A 24,194-nucleotide genomic window follows, 5' to 3' on the forward strand; every position below is an offset into this window, starting at 1 on the left:
AATGCCACAACCTAAAAACAACGTCAAATGATGTTAGAATCTGACGTTGTGTGGACGTTACCATTGTGACGTCTAGGCGACGTTGGGTTTTGGTTGCCATAACCGACGACTGTATATCAGTATTTGACGTCAATATGACGTTGGCTTTAGACGTTGGCTCGACGTTGGATTTTGGTTAGTTAATGCCACAACCTAAAAACAACGTCAAATGATGTTAGAATCTGACGTTGTGTGGACGTTACCATTATGATGTCTAGGCGACGTTGGGTTTTGGTTGCCATACCTGACCACTGTATATCAGTATTTGACGTCAATATGACGTTGGCTTTAGACGTTGGCTCGACGTTGGATTTTGGTTAGTTAATGCCACAACCTAAAAACAACGTCAAATGATGTTAGAATCTGACGTTGTGTGGACGTTACCATTGTGACGTCTAGGCGACGTTGGGTTTTGGTTGCCATAACCGACGACTGTATATCAGTATTTGACGTCAATATGACGTTGGCTTTAGACGTTGGCTCGACGTTGGATTTTGGTTAGTTAATGCCACAACCTAAAAACAACGTCAAATGATGTTAGAATCTGACGTTGTGTGGACGTTACCATTATGACGTCTAGCCGACGTTGGGTTTTGGTTGCCATACCTGACCACTGTACATCAGTATTTGACGTCAATATGACGTTGGCTTTAGACGTTGGCTCGACGTTGGATTTTGGTTAGTTAATGCCACAACCTAAAAACAACGTCAAATGATGTTAGAATCTGACGTTGTGTAGACGTTACCATTATGACGTCTAGCCGACGTTGGGTTTTGGTTGCCATACCTGACCACTGTATATCAGTATTTGACGTCAATATGACGTTGGCTTTAGACGTTGGCTCGACGTTGGATTTTGGTTAGTTAATGCCACAACCTAAAAACAACGTCAAATGATGTTAGAATCTGACGTTGTGTGGACGTTACCATTATGACGTCTAGGCGACGTTGGGTTTTGGTTGCCATACCTGACCACTGTATATCAGTATTTGACGTCAATATGACGTTGGCTTTAGACGTTGGCTCGACGTTGGATTTTGGTTAGTTAATGCCACAACCTAAAAACAACGTCAAATGATGTTAGAATCTGACGTTGTGTGGACGTTACCATTATGACGTCTAGCCGACGTTGGGTTTTGGTTGCCATACCTGACCACTGTATATCAGTATTTGACGTCAATATGACGTTGGCTTTAGACGTTGGCTCGACGTTGGATTTTGGTTAGTTAATGCCACAACCTAAAAACAACGTCAAATGATGTTAGAATCTGGCGTTGTGTGGACGTTACCATTATGACGTCTAGCCGACGTTGGGTTTTGGTTGCCATACCTGACCACTGTATATCAGTATTTGACGTCAATATGACGTTGGCTTTAGACGTTGGCTCGACGTTGGATTTTGGTTAGTTAATGCCACAACCTAAAAACAACGTCAAATGATGTTAGAATCTGACGTTGTGTGGACGTTACCATTATGACGTCTAGGCGACGTTGGGTTTTGGTTGCCATACCCGACGACTGTATATCAGTATTTGACGTCAATATGACGTTGGCTTTAGACGTTGGCTCGACGTTGGATTTTGGTTACTTCCCAACACAACCTGAAAACAACTAAATATCAACGTCAATTGACGTCGGTCTTGGACGTCAAATCAACGTTGTCATTAGACGTTGGCTTGACATTGAATTTTGGTCACCTGACGTCGCGACCTAAATCCAACCTAATATTAACGTCATATGACGTTGTGTGCCTGCTGGGGATAGTTCACCCAAAAATGAAAACTCACCCTTGCGACCCTCACATGCTGTTATTGCCATGGAGCAGAAATATATATTTTTAAGGATCTTCACACAAATCATTGTACTGCATTCTCACATATGATGTAACCAAATTGATTGTAATAAAAAAAAAATCAAGACCTGTGGCCTATGGAACTTTTGCTTGAATTTCAAATTTGCTTTGTGTCTGCTTACGTTTCTCACACAAAGCTTTTGTATGACTCCAAAAGAAGTGGAAAAAAATAGTGCAAAAGCATTTTAGAAAATGAATATATAGAAATGCGGTCACATTTTATTTTAAGGTCCAATTCTCGCTATTAACAAACCATTAACTATGACTTTTGCCTCAATAAAATCCTAATTTGCTGCTTATTAATTGTTAGTAAGGTAGTTGTTAAATGTTTTGGGTAGGATTAGGGATGTAGAATATGGTAATGCAGAATATGTACTTTATAAGTACTAACAAACAGCCAATATATTAATAATTGGCATGCTAATAAGCAATTAGTTAATTGTGAGAATTGGTCTCTACACTAAAGTGGGTTACACTTTATTTTAAGGTGTCCTTGTTACAGTGTAATTATACAATTAAGTACTGAGCAACATTAATTAACTACATGTACTTTCTATTAGGGTTAGGATTAGTGTTTGTCTTGGGGTTAATTTCATGAAATTTTACATAATTTATTGTTATTATAATAATAAGTACATGTAACATGTAAGAAGGACACCTCAAATTAAAGTGTTACCCTAAAGTGTTACTAGAAATGCTAAACAACAATAATCAAAAAATGGTATCACTTTAGATTAGGGAACACTATTCACTCTTCACTATTAACTAGTTGCTTATAAGCATGCATATAACTAGCATATTGGCTGTTTATTAGTACTTATAAAGCACATATTAATTCCCTATTCTGCATGACCATATTGTAGATCCCTTAATCCTACTACCTAAACTTAACAACCATCTTACTAATAAGCAGCAAATAAGGAGATTATTGAGGGAAAACTCTTAGTTGATATATAAAGTATATAAATTACAGAATTACAGAAATCGATGAAACTTAATAAGCTGGTCTCATTGGTCGCTTTTAAGAGGATGTTGGCTGACTTGGAGGCAGGAACATCTAGCTGTAGATGTTTTGCCTGATGTGGTATGGATTGTGGTTGACTTTAAAGGATTTGCTTTTTTTCCCAGTTGTTTTATGTTATTATTATTTTTGTGTATTTTGTGTATGTATGGTTGTACTCTGCCTATCTTGGACAGGACACTCTTGAAAAAAAGATTTTTAATCTCAATGAGTTTCTTCCTGGTTAAATAAAGGTAATAATAAATATAAACAGTATTATCTTTTCACTGGGATAATATCAGAGTACATGTGACATTACCAAACTTATTTAAAGATGACAAACTTTCTAACTCTTTTCAAATATTCTACATCACTAGCTGTTTCAATAATAAACTATGGAATTCATAATTCTTTGAAGTAATATTGCTTATGAAACGCATCGAACCAAAGAAAACTCCATGGGCTCCAAAAACTCCAAATGTGTCACGTTTTTGTGTCAGAAAAATGTGTATATATTGACTACATTAGTGAATCTGAATTCCTGCAAAAAAAACAAAAAAAAAAACAGCTAATCTCACCATTGGGAATTTAGAGCGAGTGTCAAGAATAAATTTGTGAAAATATCTGGATTTCTGCATCGATTACTCATAAAATGCAGTCTGACCTTAATTTAACTCACAATTACAGACAAACACTATCTGCCTAAACAAATAACACAAATGAATCATTTGCAATGTTTTCATAACCTTTTTCATCCAATTTATCTGAATGTGTTTTTTTATGGTCTTGTGAAAGCCTTTGGAATAGAGGCATTGTTTACACTAACCTTCCTCGAGAAGAACAGATTTGTCAGTCACCAGGATTTGCGTGACTTTATTTAAAAGGCAGGGTCATGTGCAACCCACACTTCTAATATCATCTCCCTAATTGATTCCAATTAGCATTTGGAGAAGCACAGAGGTTCACTTACTTTTACCATCCTGTCTTGTTAATGATCACTCAATGTCTTAAAAAAAATTATTAAAAGTCTGATGTAAAAAAAAAAATGATAAAAAAAATTGTATGTTATTGTATATGTTATTTGTACTTTGTATGTTATTTATTTAGTCAGATTGTTTTTCTATAATTTTGCTTTTGATGAAGATCACTCATTTTAACGAATATCAATGTAGTCACATTTTATGAGTATCAATGCAACAATCTAGACATTTTAAATGGTTCACAAACATATTATTGCCACTTTAAGTCAAACTCACAGTTATAAATCCAGTGGGACTAGTTAAAGATCATGACCATCATCAACATCATTGCTCATATTTCTCCTCCTCATATATATATTTTTTTTATCATAACCATTTTTAAACTGTAATTTGGGATATCTACAAAAAAATAGACCAGTGGAGGGCTCACGCAGGAATACTGGGATGATCTTAAAGCAATGAAGTCTCCAACTGAGCATGAAAAGAGAACAGAGAGGCAAATTATAGAGGCACTTTCCTCTATCCTTTACAAAAACTTTAACTACCAAACTCAAATGCCCATGAAATGAATATGAGAAATCCATCAGGGCAAAATGTGAAGTGAGATGAGTGATGGCTTTAATGGGCATAAAAAAACAGACTCCATCCTGTGGCCCATTCTCCCAAGTCTGTGACCTTTAAAGCAACAAAATGGCAAAGGCCAAGAGCATGTATAACCTTAACCAGCAGGATACGGAGGCTAGACCCCCTTTAGGTAAAGTTCTGGGTAAAGCAATAGAGACTGGGCTCATTAATTAACATAGACATGCTGTTTGTCCAGCCTGACTCACTCCAGTTAGACTGATTCTACCATAAAGTGTCGGCATACATTACAGATGAACTGTATAACTTGTTAGAGCAAACATGGAGTATGTTCACAATGGACACCGATGAAAATAAACACGCATGGTGGTGGTGATGGCGCAGTGGATAAGACACATGCCTTTGGTGTGAGAGACCCGGGTTCGATTCCACTGTGAGACACCAATGTGTCCTTGAGCAAGACACTTAACCCCTAGTTGCTCCAGAGGCATGCGACCTCTGACATATATAGCAATTGTAAGTCGCTTTGGGTAAAAGCGTCAGCTAAATGAATAAATGTAAAATGTAAATGCATAAGCCATCATTTATATTCACATTTTGTTCCTCATGTTTTTGCTTGCGTTTGGCCCCAAGCTCCTTAAAAACATACTGGATCTCTTGCAAATATTAATATGAATGATTCCATTAACAACATGGGGCATGTGTTGCTGAGCAAGACTTTACTCCACACTTAAATGAGCTACATAAACAAATGGTAATAGTGTCTGTAGGGACCCTTCCTAGCTCTGCTTTCTCCTCTGTCCATTCCTCATTAATAGCCTGAGTCTCCATGGTCCAGCGGAGGCCATGTGTGCTGTAGGCCAGAACAGTCAGGGTCTTCAAGCCAGACGGAGCCTCCTCTGGGAGCGCACAGATGCTCCCTGGTCTGGGTGACATTTCGCTTTGGCGAGCATGCAGAGCAGTGATGGATTTTTCTGTTGTCCTCTATGCAAAACCTAATGAGACGGCTGTAGATAAACTCAAAGGTTTTCACCACACATTAAGTACTTGTGAAATGTTCATTGTTCTGGCAATTTAAAATGCTGCAGCAACATTTCATTATAAAGAAAATGACAAATGAGATTTCTTTAATATTTCAATTGTTTCTACAGGACTGCAGAGAAATGAAAGGCAGGGAGTTTTGAGTCCCGCTTTCTCCTGACAAAAGACAACAGGAATCTCACGTGTCTCCTCCAGAGTTTCAGAAGAGGTCTTAATGTCACACACTGTCAAAGAAACTAAAGTCTGCAATCAAGTCATGGGATTCAATTTGAACTCAAATATTTATCATTAAATAATTCCTAAAAAAAAAAAATTACCTGAGCTTTTATACTATATTGTGAGATAGATTTGCATTTACACTACTTTTCAAACATTTGGGGGATAGTAAGATTTTTTAAGTTTGTGAAAGAAGTCTCTTCTGCTCTGCACAATCTGACTTTGTTGTACCCTATAATTAAACTGCTGGTTTCATCTGGCTAGAGGAGAACAGCACACTATGTCGACACACTATTTCCCTGTTTAATACTGTAAAGCTGCTTTGACACAATCTGCATTGTAAAATGCGCTATATAAATAATGGTGACTTAACTTAACTTTACTTGACTTTCACCAGCTAAAAAAATGTGTTTTAGTCAGTTATTTCTATATTTTGCTGCAGTGTGTCAGTGGTAAATATCAGTTGTTAATTTGAATAATCCAGTGAGATTTTTGTTTGCACAAGGAGTCTGACAGCAACCAGTGCTCCACACAGAGATCTGATCTGATCATCCAGTCTGTCTGGAATGACACGAAGAAACAGAACAAACTGAGACAGACTAAATCCAGAAGAACTGTGGCAACATCTCCAAGATGCTTCAAGAGACCTACCTGCAAAGCTCCCTGAAAAACTATACGCAGGTGCACCGAGGGCAAAATCTGCTTTAAATGCAAAGGATGGTCACACCAAATGTTGATTTAATTTAGTTAATAGAAGTTAATAGATAACAAAAATCTATTTATGACATTATTTTTGACAGCATCCTCATTTTACCGCATTTTTACACAAGTGCAGTACTTTTAACAGTATTGTAGCTTTGCAGGTAGGTCTCTTGAAGCATCTTTGAGACGTTGCCATGGTGCTTTTGGATTTAGTCTGTCTCAGTTTGTTCCGCTTCTTCATGTCATTGTTATGATGGCACATTTTGAGTGCTTCTTCCACACTTAGTTTTTAATAGTGTCAAATCTCAGCTCCTACACTATCTACATTATATATTTTATACTCACTGTACTACACCCACAACAACAGTTGTATTTGCTTATCCTTTTATTTATTTATTTTTCTCTAAGAAATCTTAGAAGAAAAACTTTAGCAACACATAACTGAGAACTCATTTGAGTCTCCTCCGCTGTGAAAAAGCATCCTCTGAGCAACGATATTATCCTCTGGACTGTTTGCCAGCATGTGCTCTGACCCTAAAATACTAATAATTGCCAGTGAAAACATCTTGAGAACATCTATAAATCTTCTGGATCTGCATCATAAACTGAATTCTATAAATATAACTATTCAAAGCAGTGCTGAAGAATCTCATGTGAGTAGTGATGGCTGCTGGTGGAAATCCTGTTAGACTGAACGGAGCAGCTCTTCTATAGAGTCACGAGGGTTCAACACTCTGTGATGAGAACATCACTCTGAGCAAAGTGCAGTTGGTTGGACCTTCACGCCTCATAGAGGACACAGATACACTGACTACTGTAACTATCTCACCACCCAAGCCCCATCAGCAGAACTGTCAGACTGAACCACAGCAGCGGTGGGAAACGTTTACAATTTAAAAGGGGTCATGATATGTCAAAATGTCCTTGATATTTACCCATATAAGAGGTTATGCTACAATAAAACTGTGGAAGTTTCCTTAAAGCTAACTCTTAAGATGAGTTTTCACCTTTTAATCGAAATATTTTACACGGTGCAATGAAGTTGTTAATCACAGTAGTGGGCATTTAATTTTGCTTCTGCAAGAGGTAAGTGTTTGTGACAGAGAGTCAAAATGAGGATGGAAAATTATTTTACAAATATTTGAACTTTTTTGATACACTAAATCCAGAAACATAATACATTAATCTAAAAATGCATTTCATGAGGCAATTAAGAGATTGCTCAACTCAAAAATTTTATATATAGTGTGCCATTTTCATTCTACTAAGCTCAAATACAAATTACAGTTCTATATCCTGTTTGCTAGCTTAAATTAATTACTTTTTAATTGATTTTTGAATTCCGCACAACCTGAACCGCAGATCCTCCCCATTGTTGGCCCCTGCCTCTTTCATCTCTCTCCGCCCCTCCAATTACCCAAGTACCCCTTTTCCTCTTTGTCTTTTCCCTCAAATTTCCTTTCGTCTTCCTTCAGTGGCAATCTGCAGGTGTTTGAACTCCTCTGAGGCCGTCCCGCTATGATGTTCTCCGGCTGCTTATTTGAAGTCATTGCAAATTCATATGTGTGTCACAGGAAAACATAAAAGAGTTGTACAGAAGGGGCTCAGAGGTGCTGAAACAATTCAGTTGTAATGAAGCCAGCTCTCGTGGGAGAGGAGGACATTCGGCACATCGAACCCTCAAATTACTTTCGAGTGAGAGAAAGAATTATGAGGAGGTAGGAGTCGTGCTTCATTTGTATCAGATGGTATTAGCGCTGTATGTTAATTACCGGAGAAGAACTGGCTGGAATTGAGTGTCAGTGGTCCTGCCCCGGCCAGACCTCTCCGTGTGAAGGGAGCTGGACTTTCGCTTATGACTGTGGAGACACAGTTTCAGGTCTGGCTTTCAGGTTCGCCCCAAATGGCTCAGTCAAGAGCACAGACTGCCTAGGGGCTCCACACACTAATTATCTTTATCTAACGGTACCTTACTGATAAGTGAGCGTCATTGTGCTGATGCAGGGTACTTTGGATTCATTTGTTTGTGGGACAAAGCCTATTATTTCCTCATACCCATTGGCGTCGCCTGCAAATATAAATTGAAGGTGAAACAGATGACCAGATGACGCTCTCCATATGCTACACTTAAATGTGACCTTGCAAATTCTGTCAAGTTCAGTTTCTTTCCCAGGATCTGAATATTTCGATATGCTGTATTTAACAGCGACTTTCTGGCTGCATATAAGTGCTAAAGTGCCTCAAGGACAGATCACTAGATATTGTGTATTTGTTGGATTTTAAAATGAGCATGTTATACCGAAAAGGTTTTTAAAAACATTATTTATTTATTTATTTTTTATATATGACCTATTTAAGTGACAGCCTCTGTTATTTGATTTTACACCAAATATCTTACACATCATTATGCATATATATATTCAGATCCAACAGATATAGAAACTACAGCTGTGACGTTAAAACACGGAAGACTCATTTGTAATGGGTTCCCTCAAGATTTTATATTATAATAGGTTTTTCAGCTCTTGAGTAAAACAAGGTCTGTGGTAAATTTAAATTGACGATATTTGAAAGTTTTGTGCTACAGTGTAAATTACACACACCCCGACAACTCAAATAAAACATTTGTTTGAAATAAGAAACTACATAACATTTGTGGTGTGAGTGTGTGCAGTTTACATTGTACAACAAAAGCATTATCAAGTTATTTCCCACTGACTTGTTACTCACAAATTGAAAAACCTCATTATAAAAGGCCATATGAAAATCTTAAGAGAACCCATGGCGAGTTAATCTTCTGGGCTGTGATGTTACGGAGATAGCACTGTTGAAATATATGTAAAAAACAACAACAAAACAAAACAAAACAAAACAAAACAAAACAAAACAAAACAAAACAAAACAAAACAAAACAAAAACACTAGGATATTAGCCATACTTACTATGAAATGGATGATTTTTTATGCATGTACAGTATAGTGGAAATGTGTGACATTTTAAGAAAAACATTTAGAAATGGTTGTTAATGGGATGAACTACATATATGACTGACTTCATAAATCCACTAAAAACATATTTTTTATTGCAAAAAATTTAATTATTCGTTAAGTTACTATGGTTTAAGTGTCAAAAAGTTTATTTTATTTTTTTTTTCCATTAAAAATATTCAGTATAAAACAGGACTTGAAACATGCTTTTTGACAGGCCTAAACCATGTTTTGTTTATTCATGTACAGTTTTAACCAGCTTTTCCATGACATCTTAGAAGAAAAAAACTGTTATGTTCATGACATTAGGTGCTGTATAATTGCAATTGCTTATTCAAGTCTAAACTAATATTTTAAAATTAAAAAAGCATGCTGTTGAAGTCCTGTAGACAACTGGCCTAAGTAAACTAAAGAAAACCTCTAGGGTTTAATTTAGAGGAAAGGAGGAATATTTGAATACTGAATTAATGAAATTCACAATTTTAGAGTTTACAGCTAGAATGGATAGACAGGTCCGAGAAAAGGGAAGGAAGAATGGGATCAGAAAAATGTCAGAGGCCATTTAGCCCTTCATCCTCATGACAGCACCAAGATTCATTAAATGTGAAGTGCGTCATTTTGTTAACATACCATACTTTCCCCTAATTCACTTAGTATGCAAAGACAACATATGTAAATCAAAGAGTGTAAAACCTGTGGTGCTAAACAAAACAATGCACTGTTTGTGTAACAATCATGATCAGCTCAGCAACAACATCTGCTCAACCAGTGGCATGAGTTTGGAGCGAGACCATCAGTTTGACCAACCAATAGCAGATGGGGGAATATTTGCTTGCTTGAAAAAAATCATTATATTTGTAATGGCATTTGGTGATGCTAATGGTGCAGAAATTATACACGTTGACTTTAAGCAACACAAGAAGGTACAATAATCATTTATGTTCAGGATTCATCAATACAAGTGCTCATAAACCTTAAAATGCTTGAATACAGCCAAAAGAACAAAACATGCAATGTCCCATATTTCCTTCCCAGCAGGTAATTAAACTTACGGATATGACAATAATCAGGTTGTAAAGCATCTGTTTCTCCATAGAAATGGTGTCAATCCATACTAATTGACTAAGACTAATTTGATTCAGCACATGAAATGTGCATGATGGACGGAGGAATAAGACCTGCAGGTTTTGATGCAATTTTCCAGAACATCAACTTGTTCGCCCGGTGCTGTGGCCTTTGCGTGGAGCAGCTGCAGGCAGGAGGATGGGAGCTGACTCCTTTCCCACTGCTGACTCAGGATATGGAAGCCTACAGCATGTCATCAACCAGCTCCGAAAAACGGAAGATGGAAAGAAGATGAGACACAGTTTGATGGGTTAATGTGGCCCTGTGCACCATCCGGTTTCTCTTTCATTTTTGTCATCCAACGAAGAAGGGCTGGCCCATCAAAAAACACGATAAAAGAAATGGCCACGATTTGATTAAAGGGACAGTTCAAACTAAATTGAGAAGTGCTGCCATTTATTCACCCTCATATCGTTCCAATCCCATAAGACTTTCTTCTGTAAAAAAAAATAAAGAAATAAACTTAATATTAGGTGGCCTTAACTACTATGTACTTACATCAAAAATAATAACAATGTAATTATTGTGTTCATACTGTATTGCAAAACACTTTTCCTGCTATTGAAATGGGATACGGTTAAGGTTAGGGACAGGTTTGGTGGTATGGGTAGGTTTAAGGGTGGGTTAAGGTGTAAGGGATGGGTCAACAGTGTGTAACAGAACTGTTTGTTTAGTTTCCTTTTTGTCCTTATTTGGTTCTTCCTGTTTTAGTTTCTGACCTAGTTCTGTTAATTAGTTATATGCCTCCCGTGCGCCCTCTAAAGTCCGCGCTGCAAGAGCGCCCTCTAATGTCCGCGCTGCAAGAGCGCCCTCTAATGTCCGCGCTGCAAGCGCGCCCTCTAATGTCCGCGCTGCAAGAGCGCCCTCTAGTGTCCGCACTGCAAGAGCGCCCTCTAATGTCCGCACTACAAGAGCGTCCCTTTGAATCCGCGCTGCAAGAGCGCCCCCAAGTGTCTGTGCCGCAAGAGCGCCCTCACGAGTCCGCGCTGCAAGAGCGCCCTCCTGCATCTACGCTGGTCCCGTCCAGCTCTCCTTCATCTCCGCTGGTTCCGTCCAGCTCCGCGCCTCCAGAGCGCCCCCAAGTGCCCGCTCCTCCAGAGCGCCCTCAAGTGCCCGCTCCACCAGAGCGCCCTCAAGTGCCCGCTCCTCCAGAGCGCCCCCAAGTGCCCGCTCCTCCCGAGCGCCCCCAAGAACCCGCTCCTCCAATGTGGCCCCCAGAGGGGAACTTTCCCAAAGAAATTTTGGGGGGGGGGGGCCATATAGCCGCAGTTTGTGTGGCCAGGCCAAAGGCCAAGGCCACAAAGGACCCTGATCCATCATGGCCTCCCGAGGACCCCGATCCGCCAAGGCCGCCCGAGGACCCCGATCCGCCATGGCCGCCCAAGGATCCAGATCCGCCGAGGCCGCCCGAGGACCCCGATCCGCCAAGGCCGCCCGAGGACCCAGATCCGCCATGGTCGCCCGAGGACCCTGATCCGCCATGGACTCCCGAGTCTCCAGATCCGCCATGGTCTCCCGAATCTCCAGTCCTGCCATGGCCTCCTAAGGCTCCGGATCCACCATGGACCCCCGAGTCTCCAGATCCGCCATGACCTCCCGAATCTCCAGTCCTGACATGGTCTCCCAAGGCCCCTGATCCGTCCTGGAGGCTTCCCTGTCCTATCCTGGTCCTGCTCCAGCCTCCAGGACGCCCGCCCCCCCTCCCCGATGTTACTGTTACGGTGCAGGACGCACCTTCCGGGAGGGGGGTGATATCTGTAACAGAACTGTTTGTTTAGTTTCCTTTTTGTCCTTATTTGGTTCTTCCTGTTTTAGTTTCTGACCTAGTTCTGTTAATTAGTTATATGCATCACCTGTGTTTGATTCAATTATCTTGTTTTCTCGTTTGTTCCAGCCCCTTTATAAGTCCTAGGTTCTGCCTTTGTGTTTGTCTGATCTTGAGTTTACTTAGTGTCTTAAGTGTGTTGAAGCTATTTGATTAAAGATTCCTCTTTTGGTTTACCCTTTCGTTGATCGCCTTTTTCCTGCAACCACTGACCGTAACACAGTGTAATTATAAGTGTAATTACAGATATAACAACATGCAGGTATTTTTCAAATATAAGTACAATGTAAAAAAACATGTATGTATACAATAAGTGCATTACACCAAATTATTCATTTAAATGTAAGTACATAGTAGTTATGGCCACCTAATATTAAGAAGGATCTTTTTTTTTTTTAGTAAATACTTTTAGAATTTTATAATTCAGCAAAGGATGCATTAAATGATCAAAAACTGCTTTTCTTCAGCAGCATAATCAGCAAATTAGAACGATTTCTGAAGGATCATGTGGCATGTAGACTTGAGTAATGATGCTGAAATTCTGATTCAGTGTTGCATCCCAGGAATAAATTACATTTTAAAATAGAACAGTTATTTTAAGGGTTTCTTTTTTTTTATCATATTTCACAATAATATCTATTTTACTGTATTTTTTAGTCTAATATCAGAATAACTGATATAAAAGTCTTATGAAAACAGCATAACAACATATAGTTTTAAAACGACAGGAGGGTGAATAAATGAAGACAGAATTACATTTATGTGTGAACTATCCCTTTAAAATTTCTGCTTTCTTCTGACAATTTATAACTAAATTATGTCTCAGAAAAAAATTGGGAGTGTTATGCCATACTTTTCTGTTATAGTTATATATATTGTATTCATTTGTCTTGTATATATATATTTATATATATATATTTGTATTGGTGTCTTAGACAGTTTAAACAAGATTAATGTACTCTACTCTAAAGGATGATATGTGGTGGTTGCCAAACCATTGGACGTGCAGTAAATACATGCAGTGCACTGTAAAGTGTTCATTAGAGTGGAACCTCTTACAGCACAGAAATACTGGACACATACTGGAAGCCTGAGACTGAATAACCTCCGTAAGGAATCCCTCTTATGTAAACATGACACAGCAAAACACAAAGCAAGGGCTGCTGCCATGGAAACCTCTTACGAAGCCTCATTATTACCAAGTGAACTCATAATGGATTCTAGGCATAGCATCTGGTTATTTGGAGTCGAGCATATTGCTAGCATGCTCTAAACCCCCACAGAGATTAACCTCAAATCACCATCACGACAAATAACAGCATCAAACAGACATCGTGTTCATAAGAAAACTTGAGGAAATGTCATCGCAGGTTAGATGACTATAATAATGTAATATACAAGTGGTGATTTGGATACGTTTTTTGATTAGAATGAAACAGTGCGACTGGAAAAATAAATTTTTGAGAATAAATAAAAGACAACAATAGCAATTTCCAAAAACTAGTTAGCTGACTCAATGGTTACTAAAGTTACTACAGATGGCTTCTGCATTTTAAGATCATGGAACATCAAAATAGACTGATTTAGAATACCCTAAATACCAGCATCTTGTGAAGTAAATTTCCTGATAATTTACTCTCCCCAGTGCCATCCAAGATGTTCATGTCTTTCTTTATTCAGTCGAAAAGAGATTAAGGATTTTGAGGAAAACATTACAGGAATTTTCTCCATATAATAAAACACATGTTTTTTGAAAAAATAAAAAAACAGTTACAAATAAATTCTTCATATATATATATATATATATATAAATATATATATATATATATATATATATATATTAGAAAATGACTGATCGTTTCGCTAGATGAGAGGCTTATGCCTTGGCTGGGATCTTTTAGAGCCTTTTGAAGCTGCACTGAAACTGCAATTTGGACCTTCAACCCATTGGCCACCATTGGAGAAAAATCCTGGAATATTTTACATAAAAACCTTCTTTTCAAATTCAAGAAAGAACTTGATCATATTGGATGACATGGGGGTGAGTAAATTATCAGAAAATTTTTATTCTGGAAGTGAACTAACCCTTTAATACTTTTCCGTGTTGAATGAATTCTAAGTAATATTCTAAATAATATTTACTTGTCCCCTCCATCTATTTATTTGTCAATGAGCATATTGCAGTGCATTCTGGGATTGTATTATATGCAAAATATACATCTAGAATCTGGCCAAAATGACTTATCTTACGTTGACTTATCTAAGTTTTGGAAAAGAGCAAATGGTTTATTTTCTTAGGCCAACTATGCAATTATCAGAATGTTCCAGACCAAAAGAAAGCATTTAGAAAGGGCTGATAGTCACTCTATCTGATTGAATTAGTACAGATCTTTTCTTCTCTGCATTTTGTATTCTTGTGGAAAAGAACAAGGTACTTAATTATAGAAAACAGTTTTCTCTAGGGAATCCATCACATACAACTCCATTACCAATTATTTACCTGTGACATCCAGTAATTCAATGAAAAATGTTCTTTGTCCAAATTATTCAGGGAGTACTTCTATTAGAAAAAATACATACCAAGCAACACAGAATATAGATTCTTCCAAATTTTTAATTTAAGTGGTCTTGATCCTCTGCAGAGGTATTCCCGTACAACGTTTGTAAGTGAGCTGTGGGATGTTGTACAACCTTACAGCCCTCTCCCCATCTGTCATGTCAACGCTAAATAGAGATGATGGTTTCAGAGCTATGACTTGAAGAGTTGAAGGCGCATTAACATAAGAGCCCACACGTAAACTAATTCATGGCTTTATATTTGAAATTCTGCAGTGCTCACATTTTGTCCCCATGAAAAAAATTCAAATATCAGATACATGAGACATTTTTGGCAGCCTGGCTTCCGTCGTGAAAATATATGCACATTCAAGCAATATCAAGAGCAAGAGTGCTGTTTTACTGAGCAATAACATGGCACCCAAAGTGGGGCGCCCAATGTTCAGAACAACAGTATGATTGCAAAAGTGATATTTAGATTTAACAGAGATTTGTGTATCTTTTTAGGCAATGGAAATAGTTCCAATAGAAGCAACAACCTGTATGCACTCCTCACATACTCTGGTCTGGAACGTTGCAAACTCAGATAATCAAACTCGAGGACCAGAACTAGCAGCTGTAAAAATGGATTTGAGACAATATGGAAAAAGGAGATGCCATCACGCTTGCTCATTGTTCCATTTAACTTTACTCGATTCCATTTCCTTTCCGCTGGAAAGTAAAAGGCAGCTAAACAAGAGCTTTAAAATGCCAACACCTTAAGCACAATGTATGATCTATTTCACTTTAATTCAAGAAATAAGCGAAAAAGACAGTTTCCCCGAGCACAGGAAATATGAATAGCAAATGACAGCAGCGAGTGCAGGAATGAGGCGAAAGCTTCAAGGAGGGGGGGATGTTGGATTGAGAAATGGAATCAATCATGCAGAGAATTCGGCGGCAGCGAGGACATTGGGCCTGTCAGAATATTCCAGCTCCTGCGAGTGTGATCTATCCGCAGCGACGTAGTGACTGTGCAGTGGAGACCGGAATGGGAAATTGGATGGAGGTGGATAGAAACATTGAGAGCTGTCCTGCCAGATGGCTGTTTTGGAAAATAACATTGTCCCCCCCCCGCTTTTTGAGATGAAATCATTTGACATGGCATAATTCCGGAGGGCAGCAACCGAGAGGGAGAAGAGATGGCGACTGAAAGTTGAGAGGAAAAAGTGGAAAAAATATCTGCACACTGTTAAACCCTAAATGTTGGTCAGAAGACCTTCATCAAGCAAACACATACAAACAGAAGCAAGACTCTCAATAAATACTAAGATTTAAGGCAGAGTTCCAATTGATAACACCTGTTAGTAATCAAGGTACCGCCATAGGTAGCACCATGGCTCCAAACTGTGCAAACTTGTATGTGGGTTTCTTTGAACAGAATTTCATCTTCAATGATTTACAAAACTCTTTTCTCTCAAACATTGTACTTTGGCGTAGGTATAGTGATGATATTTTTATGTTATGGTCAGGCACTAAAAATCAGTTGCTACAATTTTATAGTTTCCTCAATACCAGTAATGAACATTTACGCTTTACTATCAATTATGATGAGTTATGTGTTAGTTTTTTGGACATTTGCATTATTAGGGATGGTAAGAAAATTATCACAGATCTTTTTAGAAAACCTACTGATCGAAACACACTTTTGCATGGACAGAGTTACCATCCTACCACGTTGAAACGTAGCCTGCCTATTGGTCAATTTAATCGGATTCGACGAATTTGTAGCTCTGAACAGTCATGTACAACAAAGTACAGATTTGATTAATAGATTTAGGGTGAGGGGTTACATGGAAGATTGGATACAGTCTGCAGCTGGGAGATTTGAAAATGAAAATCAAGAGACAACTCTATATAAAAAACGGTTAAATTCAGAAAATAAAACCATTGTATGTGCTTTTCAATATTCTCCCATCTGTCCAGATATAAAAAAAGATTATAGACAAACATTGGTATATTTTAAAATCGGATCCTCTTCTCAGTGACATCTTTGAGAAAACACCAAGATTTGTCGATAGACGTTCTTCCAATATACGTGATCTCCTTCGGGCAACTATAGCTGTGGTCGTTGTGCCCAATGTAACTTCATTACAAAAACTAGTGTTTTTTATCATCCTCATTCAGGAAGGGAGTTTAAAATTAAAGGTGTCATCACATGTACGACCAAAAATCTCATTTATATGATAAAATGTCCATGTGGGTTAGCTTATATAGGAAAGACACAACGTGCTTTAAAAACAAGGATTGCAGAACATCGAAGCAATATTTGCACTAATGATCAAAAAATCCCTGTAGCGGTACATTTCAACTTAAAAAGACACAACCTTTCTACATTGAGATATATTGGAATTGAACAGGTTAAGGCACCCAGGAGAGGTGGTGATATCAACTAGATTTTATTAAAAAGAGAAGCGTACTATATTTACACACGCAATACTCTCTCACCTAAGGGTTTGAATTCAGAACTTATGTGTGTATATATGTGTATATGTATGTGTATATATATATGTATACTCTTTGTATTGAAAGGTGTTTGTTATTGATATAGCTTTAGTGGAATCCTTAGATGTGTGTTGTGCAATTGTATCACTTTTGGGATAAAGCGGTTGTGGACCGCAAAGAGGATGGGGAAGTGTTTGGATTGTTTTGCCTTGTTTAGTCTTTTCTGATGTTGTGTTTGTATTTATGGATGTTCTGTTATGATGTGGTCATCCTCTTTTTAATTGTGATATAGCCGCTCACATGATTTACCTTGATTACCAACAGGTGTTATCAATTGGAACTCTGCCTTAAATCTTAGTATTTATTGAGAGTCTTGCTTCTGTTTGTATGTGTTTGCTTGATGAAGGTCTTCTGACCGAAACGTCGCTTTTTAAACATTTAAAATAAAGGGATTACCAGTGTGCAGATCTTTTTTCCACTTTTTCTGATCACTTTTTGATCTTGCACCTGACCGAGATACTGTTGGATGTGCGTACCTTCTTCTTTTTTTCGACTGAAAGTTGAGAGACATGGAACAGCAACAAGAACATTGGCACAGATGCACAGTGTTTGTTATGGAGCTCCTTGTAAAGATGATTTCAGCATCGCAGCAGTTAGGATTCAGGACATATTACTAAACCTTATTGTCCTTAAAGTGCTGAGGAAGAAACAAGCAGTGACTAACACATTTTGATAACGGCTGCACAAGAAACTTTTGAATTTGCATTTTTATTGCCGTTTCTTATTAATGTTTTTAAAATCAGACAGGGCGTGAGGGGGGGAAGGTCTTCAAAGCCGAGAGGAGTCAGATGAATACTGAATTTGCCATGCTCGTGCCATTCATTAAGTCCGAAATGTTTTTTGAAATGTGCCGGCCACCATCTTGCACCTGTAGGAAATCATCTCGGTAATTTCCATCAGTGAGCCCCCTAACAGGGAACCTTGGCCTGCCCACCCCCTCCTCTCCTCCACCGCCCCGCAGCCATCCCCAGGTTCCATCTTCCTGCAGAGGTGTGAGTCAGCCAACCCCCCTCGCAGACTGCAGCTGTTCCACTGCCTCCTCACTTCCCCGGGAGACCTCGGTCGCCATTCCTGCCCAGCTGAGCTCACGCTATTACCTCCACAGGCACTTCGTCTACTCGCATAACTAACATGCTGCTCTCGCTCTCACGCGCGCTCTCGCATTACCAAACACCTAATGAAAGAGGCACGGAGAATCAAAGAACTGTTCGGAATGCCTGGTTCCTGATGTAACGTAATAAAAAAAAACATAATATTAATATGTAGTTTAAAGAAATAGTTTAATTTAGCTCAAAGGGAATCATTTATGATTTTATAAGGAATTTGAACAGAATCATTGTTACGGCGATTCACTGAACGAGCCATATAACAAACTCTGCACTGGATATTAAAATCCAAAATATAGTGAAAACACTATTTAATAGCGCAGTAACAAGATCGGAAGTTTAAGACATTAACTTGTGAGCACTAAACACAAGATACTTCTCTTTTCAATATAAATAAGATTTTATTTATATAAACCTAAGTCATAAACTAATCTAACACATGAACACAAGCATTCATACATTCACACGTTGCAGAAAGAGAGAAAGTGAGGAAAGGATGAGTTTAAGAGAATGGAAATGTGAAATCCCAAGTTTATAGCAATATGTTCAATTGCATAGACCTTAACAACCATCAATCACTTATTTAACCCTCGCTTTGAGTTTCTCAATGAGACTAAAATTTATATTAACTGCACCTGATTCAGTTAGAACCTGAAGGTGTTACTTGCTTGCTTTGCTAAGGGAATCACTTTGTGTCGCCGTCGTCGTTGCAGAAAGGGGGTTCCCCGAAGTGTCTGATTAGTTGAGAGTTCAATAGTCGTGAAGTGACGTCTTGGGAAGCCAATGGAGTTGTGGCTGGTTGAAGTTTTGAGGAGGTCACAGACTCCAGTTGAACTCGGAGGCGTGGCGGCAAAACTTAACTGAGTACACGAAACTCACAACGGAAAAGAGAATAAATTAAAGTAAAAGAATAAAAGGATGTAACGAGACTATAGGTTGGTTTTCTTCTCATTGTGGTAACAGCTGGCACGCGGGCCAGAGCTGATATTTGCAGTTTTACAATATGTACAAATTTTGTCTTACAAAATTTGTACATATTATTTATTCAAAAGTCATGAAACCCTTTAAAATTATTTCACTGGAGATCAGTGAATCTTTTTGTTAGATGTTCCTACTCAGCTACAGAAACTTTAATAATTCAAGTTACAGATTTCCAGCATGGTCTCAGATGTCTGGACCCCACTGTAGTTAATATATATTTTTAATGACAGCAGATAAGATTGCAAAATTGCACTGTTTACCTAACTGTCTCACAATATTCACTTAAAATTTAATTAAGAGCACTGAAATAAAAACTAAAATTTGCAGTCTTAATTAGCTCTTCTTTGTCATATGTATGTTTTATTGTTTAGACATTATATGACTGATGAATATTAAACAATTGTTATGATTTTTATATTATTATCTTTTTAAAAATCTAAAACTTTGATCATTTTCAGAATGTACATCAAATTGCAGTTATTTTGTACCATTTTAAAATAATATTTACTTACTGGTCAGTGGGTCTTTTTGTTGTTGTCTGCTAGTAGGCATTTCTTCTCGAGTATAGAGTCTTAAATATTCCACTTCATGTAAGTTATAGATTTTCAGGGTAGTCTCAGATATACAGTGCACCTCCATAAGTATTGGAACAGTAAAGACAAAATTGCTCTGTTGGCTGTGGAGTCAAGACATTTGCAAATATGATTAAAAGATGAATATGAGACAAAACTACAGAATGTCACATTTTATTATTAGCCGTTTCAACACATACATGTTTTACCAAATAAAAAGAACAGCCCTTTTAGAGTTCATCCCACTCATTGATGTGAGCATAAGTATTGGGACAGTTGAACATAAGGCAGATATAAAACCTTAAAAGCTATTATTTAGTTGCAAATCCCTTGCACATCACAGCAGTGAGTCTGTGATCCATAGACATCACCAGACTCTTGGTCTCATCCTTTGAAATACTTTTCCCAGCCTTTAATGCAGCCAATCCCAATTGTTGCTTGTTTTGGGGAGTTTCTGCCTTTACTCTCCTCTCCAGCTGGTGAAATTCATGTTCAATCGGATTTAAATCTGGAGATTGATTTGGGCAATCTAAGACTTTCCATTTCTTTACCCTTATAAATTCCTTGACTGAATTGGCAGGGTGTTTTGGGTCATTGTCCTGATGCAATATGAAGCACTTCCCAATGAATCTGGTGGCATTTTCTTGAATATTGGTAGGCAAGATGGTTTTGTACCTTTCCAAATTCATTCTGTTACTGTCATCATACATTAAGTCATCAGTAAAGATGAGAGGGTCTGTTTCAGAGACAGGCATGCATGCCCATGCCATGACACCACCTCCACCATGCTTTACAGATGAAGCTGTATGCTTGGGATCATCGCAGTTCCCTTTTTTTCTCCACATTTTTGCTTTCCCATCACTTAGATAAAGGTTAATCTTTGTCTCATTGGTCCATAAACACAGTTCCAAAACTCTTCTGACTCACCTTTGTGCTTTTTTGCAAACTCTAATCTTGCCTTTCTATTTTTGGTGCTGGTCTCCTGAGGACAGTAGATTGTCAGAGCATCACCCCAGCTTTCTGGAAGTTGTTGGTGATTTTACAGACATGTCTTTTAGGGTTCATTTTCACAGCTTTTATTATTTGTCTGTCATCAACTACTATTGTTTTCTCAGCCGATCAGGTCGTTGTTTGTTGCTGGTGTCGCTGGTGGTTTCCAAACTCTTGATTTCTCCATGCCCTTTGTTTTTGCTATAGCTCTAATTGACTTCCTCTTTTCTTTTAGCATCCAAATTAATTGCTTTTCTCTCAGAGTCAGCTCCCTCATCTTCATCCTGGTTTGTGTGTGTCATCATCGCATGCAAGATTCAGAATGCAGAAGTAATGGATATAACTGATACCACACATTCCCTGCTTTTAATATCTGAAGAATTAATGCAACAGGACACAGCTGATCACTTAGAAAGACCTGTGAGGCAACTGTTCCAATACTTATGCTCACATCAGATAGAGGGAGGAAACTCTAAAAGTGCTGAACTTCTTAGCTGGTAAAATATCTGTGTGTTGAATCACCCAATAAAAGTACTGCTCCAATACTTTTGGAGGGCACTGTATATATGTATATATATGTATATGCAGTGCAGTGCAGTGAAAAGGTTTTTACCTTCCCTTCCCTTTTTTTTTTTTGGCATATTTGTCACACTTAAAAGATTCAGATCATCACACAAATTTTAATATTACACAAATGCGCCGATCCCCGATCTGCCTAAATGCATCTATGGTCACGCGAATCTAAAGTCGTGACGTATTGTCAAGTATGGTGACCCATACTCGAAATTGGTGCTCTGCGTTTAACCCATCCAAGTGCACACACACAGCAGTGAGTAGTGAACAAATGCACACACACACCGTGAACACACACCCGGAGCAGTGGGCAGCCATGCTGGAGCAGTTGGGGGTTCGGTGCCTTGCTCAAGGGCACCTCAGTCGTGGTATTGAGGGTGGAGAGAGCGCTGTACATTCACTCCCCCCACCTACAATCCCTGCCGGCCGGGGACTCGAACCCGCAACCTTTCGATTACAAGTCCGACTCTCTAACCATTAGGCCACGACTTCCCTACAGAAGTACATCTACAGAAGTAGTGAGTATAAGGTTTTTTTTTTTTTTAATGAATCTTTGCAAATCGCCTTTCCTAATAATGTGCTAGTTAGCCAGTTTCGCAGCTGAAGTTTACAGTCTGCTCCCACTGAAAAGAGGGGCGGGGTCAGGAGAGCTCATTAGCATTTAAAGCAACATGGACTAAACAACAGCTTCCTGAAAACTGAGCTGATTTTGGCAGGTTAAAAAGGGTGGTTTTTACACTACCATTGAGAAATTTTAAGCAAAGTATGTTATAGACTTTTCATTAAGACCCTAAAGAATCATATCAACTTGTGGAAAATGGGCATCCCTGGCCCTACGTGAAAAATGTAATTTTAAAATTGAATTTGATTAACCACATTATTTTAGAAAGCTGAGTTAAATTTCACTAGCCAAACCCAAGCCTGATTACTGCCAGACTTGTTGAATGAAGAAATCACCTGTCTGACAAAGTGAAGCTGCTTAAAGACATCATGCCGAGATCTAAAGAAATTTAAGAACAGATGATAAACAAAATAGTTGACATGTATCGGTCTGGAAAGGGTTATAAAGCCATTTCTAAGGCTTTGGGACTCCAGTGAACCACGGTCAGAGCCATTAACAAGATTCAAGATTTTTATTTGTCACATACACAATTATACAGAGTATAACCAGCAGTGAAATGTAAGTCAGGTCCGCTCCAAGGACAGTGCAATTATATAGAATACAAATATTAAGAAAAAGAAAAGTAGAAAAAAATAAAAGAATAAAATTAAATAAAAGATAAAATATAAATATAAATGTGCAGGTCAGTATGTTGGTGACTTAAATAGTAATAAGAGGATTGTGCAAAAAGAATGTGCAAAAAAGTTGTACAGGGTATTTATATAGCGGCAATATGAGGTAGAGAAAAATCATGAATAGCTTATTGATATGGTGATATTTACATGGAGTCAAGTGATGTTATGACACAGAGTTAGAGATTAGGAACCTGATGGCCTGGGGGAAGAAGCTCCTCCTAAGACTCTCAGTTTTTGCCATCAGGCTACGGAAGCGCTTACCAGATGGAAGCAAAGTGAATAGACGGTTACCAGGGTGATTAGAGTCCTTGATGATTTTGACAGCTCTATTTTTGCAGCGTTTGAGGTAGATGTCCTGCAGAGAGGGGAGAGCAGACCCTGAGATGCGCTCAGCTAAGCGCACAACTCTCTGTAGTGCTTTGCAGTCCTGATTGGAGCTGTTTCCATACCACACTGAGATGCACTGAGTCAATACACTTTCTATGGTCCCTGATTAGAAAGTTTTCATGATTGCTGATGAGACCCTGAATTTCCTCAGCTGTCACAGATAGTACAGTCTTTGCCTGGCTTTCTTAACTTGTGATTATCCACAAATGGAGACAACTTGGAACATCGGTGAACCTTCCAGGAGTGGCCGGCCAACCAAAATTAACCAAGAGAGCAATGACGACTCATCCAGGAGGTCATAAAAGAACTCAGAACAACATCTAAAGAACTGCAGGCCTCACTTGCTTCAATTAAGGTCAGTGTTAATGATTCAACAATAGGAAAGATACTGGGCAAAAACGGCATCCATGAGAGAGTTACAAAAACCAGTGCTGACCAAAAAAAAACAGAAAGGCTCGTCTCACATTTGACAAAAAAATATCTAGATTATCCCCAAGCCTTTTGGGCAAATATTCTGTGGACTGATGAGACAAAAATGTAAGTTTTTGGAAGGTGTGTGTCCCGTTACATCTGGCATAAAACCAACACAGCATTTCATAAAAAGACCATCATACCAACAGTCAAACGTGGTGGTGGTAGTGTGATGGTCTGGGGCTGCTTTGCAGCTTCAGGACCTGGACGACTTGCCATAATAGAACCATGAATTCTGCACGCTATCAGAAAATCCTGAAGGAGAATGTCCGGCCATCAGTTTGTGACCTCAAGCTCAAGAGCACTTAGTTTATGCAGCAGAACAATGATCCCAAACACACCAGCAAGTCCACCTCTGAATGGCTCAAG

General features: G+C 38.5%; 1 protein-coding gene across 2 annotated transcripts in view; it reads right to left on the reverse strand.

Annotated features, from left to right (window-relative positions):
- Positions 1–24,194, reverse strand: part of LOC306844800 (protein ELFN1-like) — a 131,411-nt gene that overhangs the window by 24,229 nt on the left and 82,988 nt on the right. Inside the window, exon 3 of one of the 2 annotated variants that reach the window (XR_013781939.1) lies at positions 9,497–10,961. The exons of the other annotated variant lie outside the window; for it this stretch is intronic. The gene's annotated coding sequence lies outside the window, so the exon portion shown is untranslated. Of the gene's footprint in view, positions 1–9,496; positions 10,962–24,194 lie in introns of those variants that run through there. 2 annotated transcript variants of the gene reach the window in all.

The sequence above is a fragment of the Barbus barbus genome (genome assembly GCF_936440315.1).
Source record: "Barbus barbus genome assembly, chromosome: 3".
NCBI classification, from domain to species: Eukaryota; Metazoa; Chordata; class Actinopteri; order Cypriniformes; family Cyprinidae; genus Barbus; species Barbus barbus.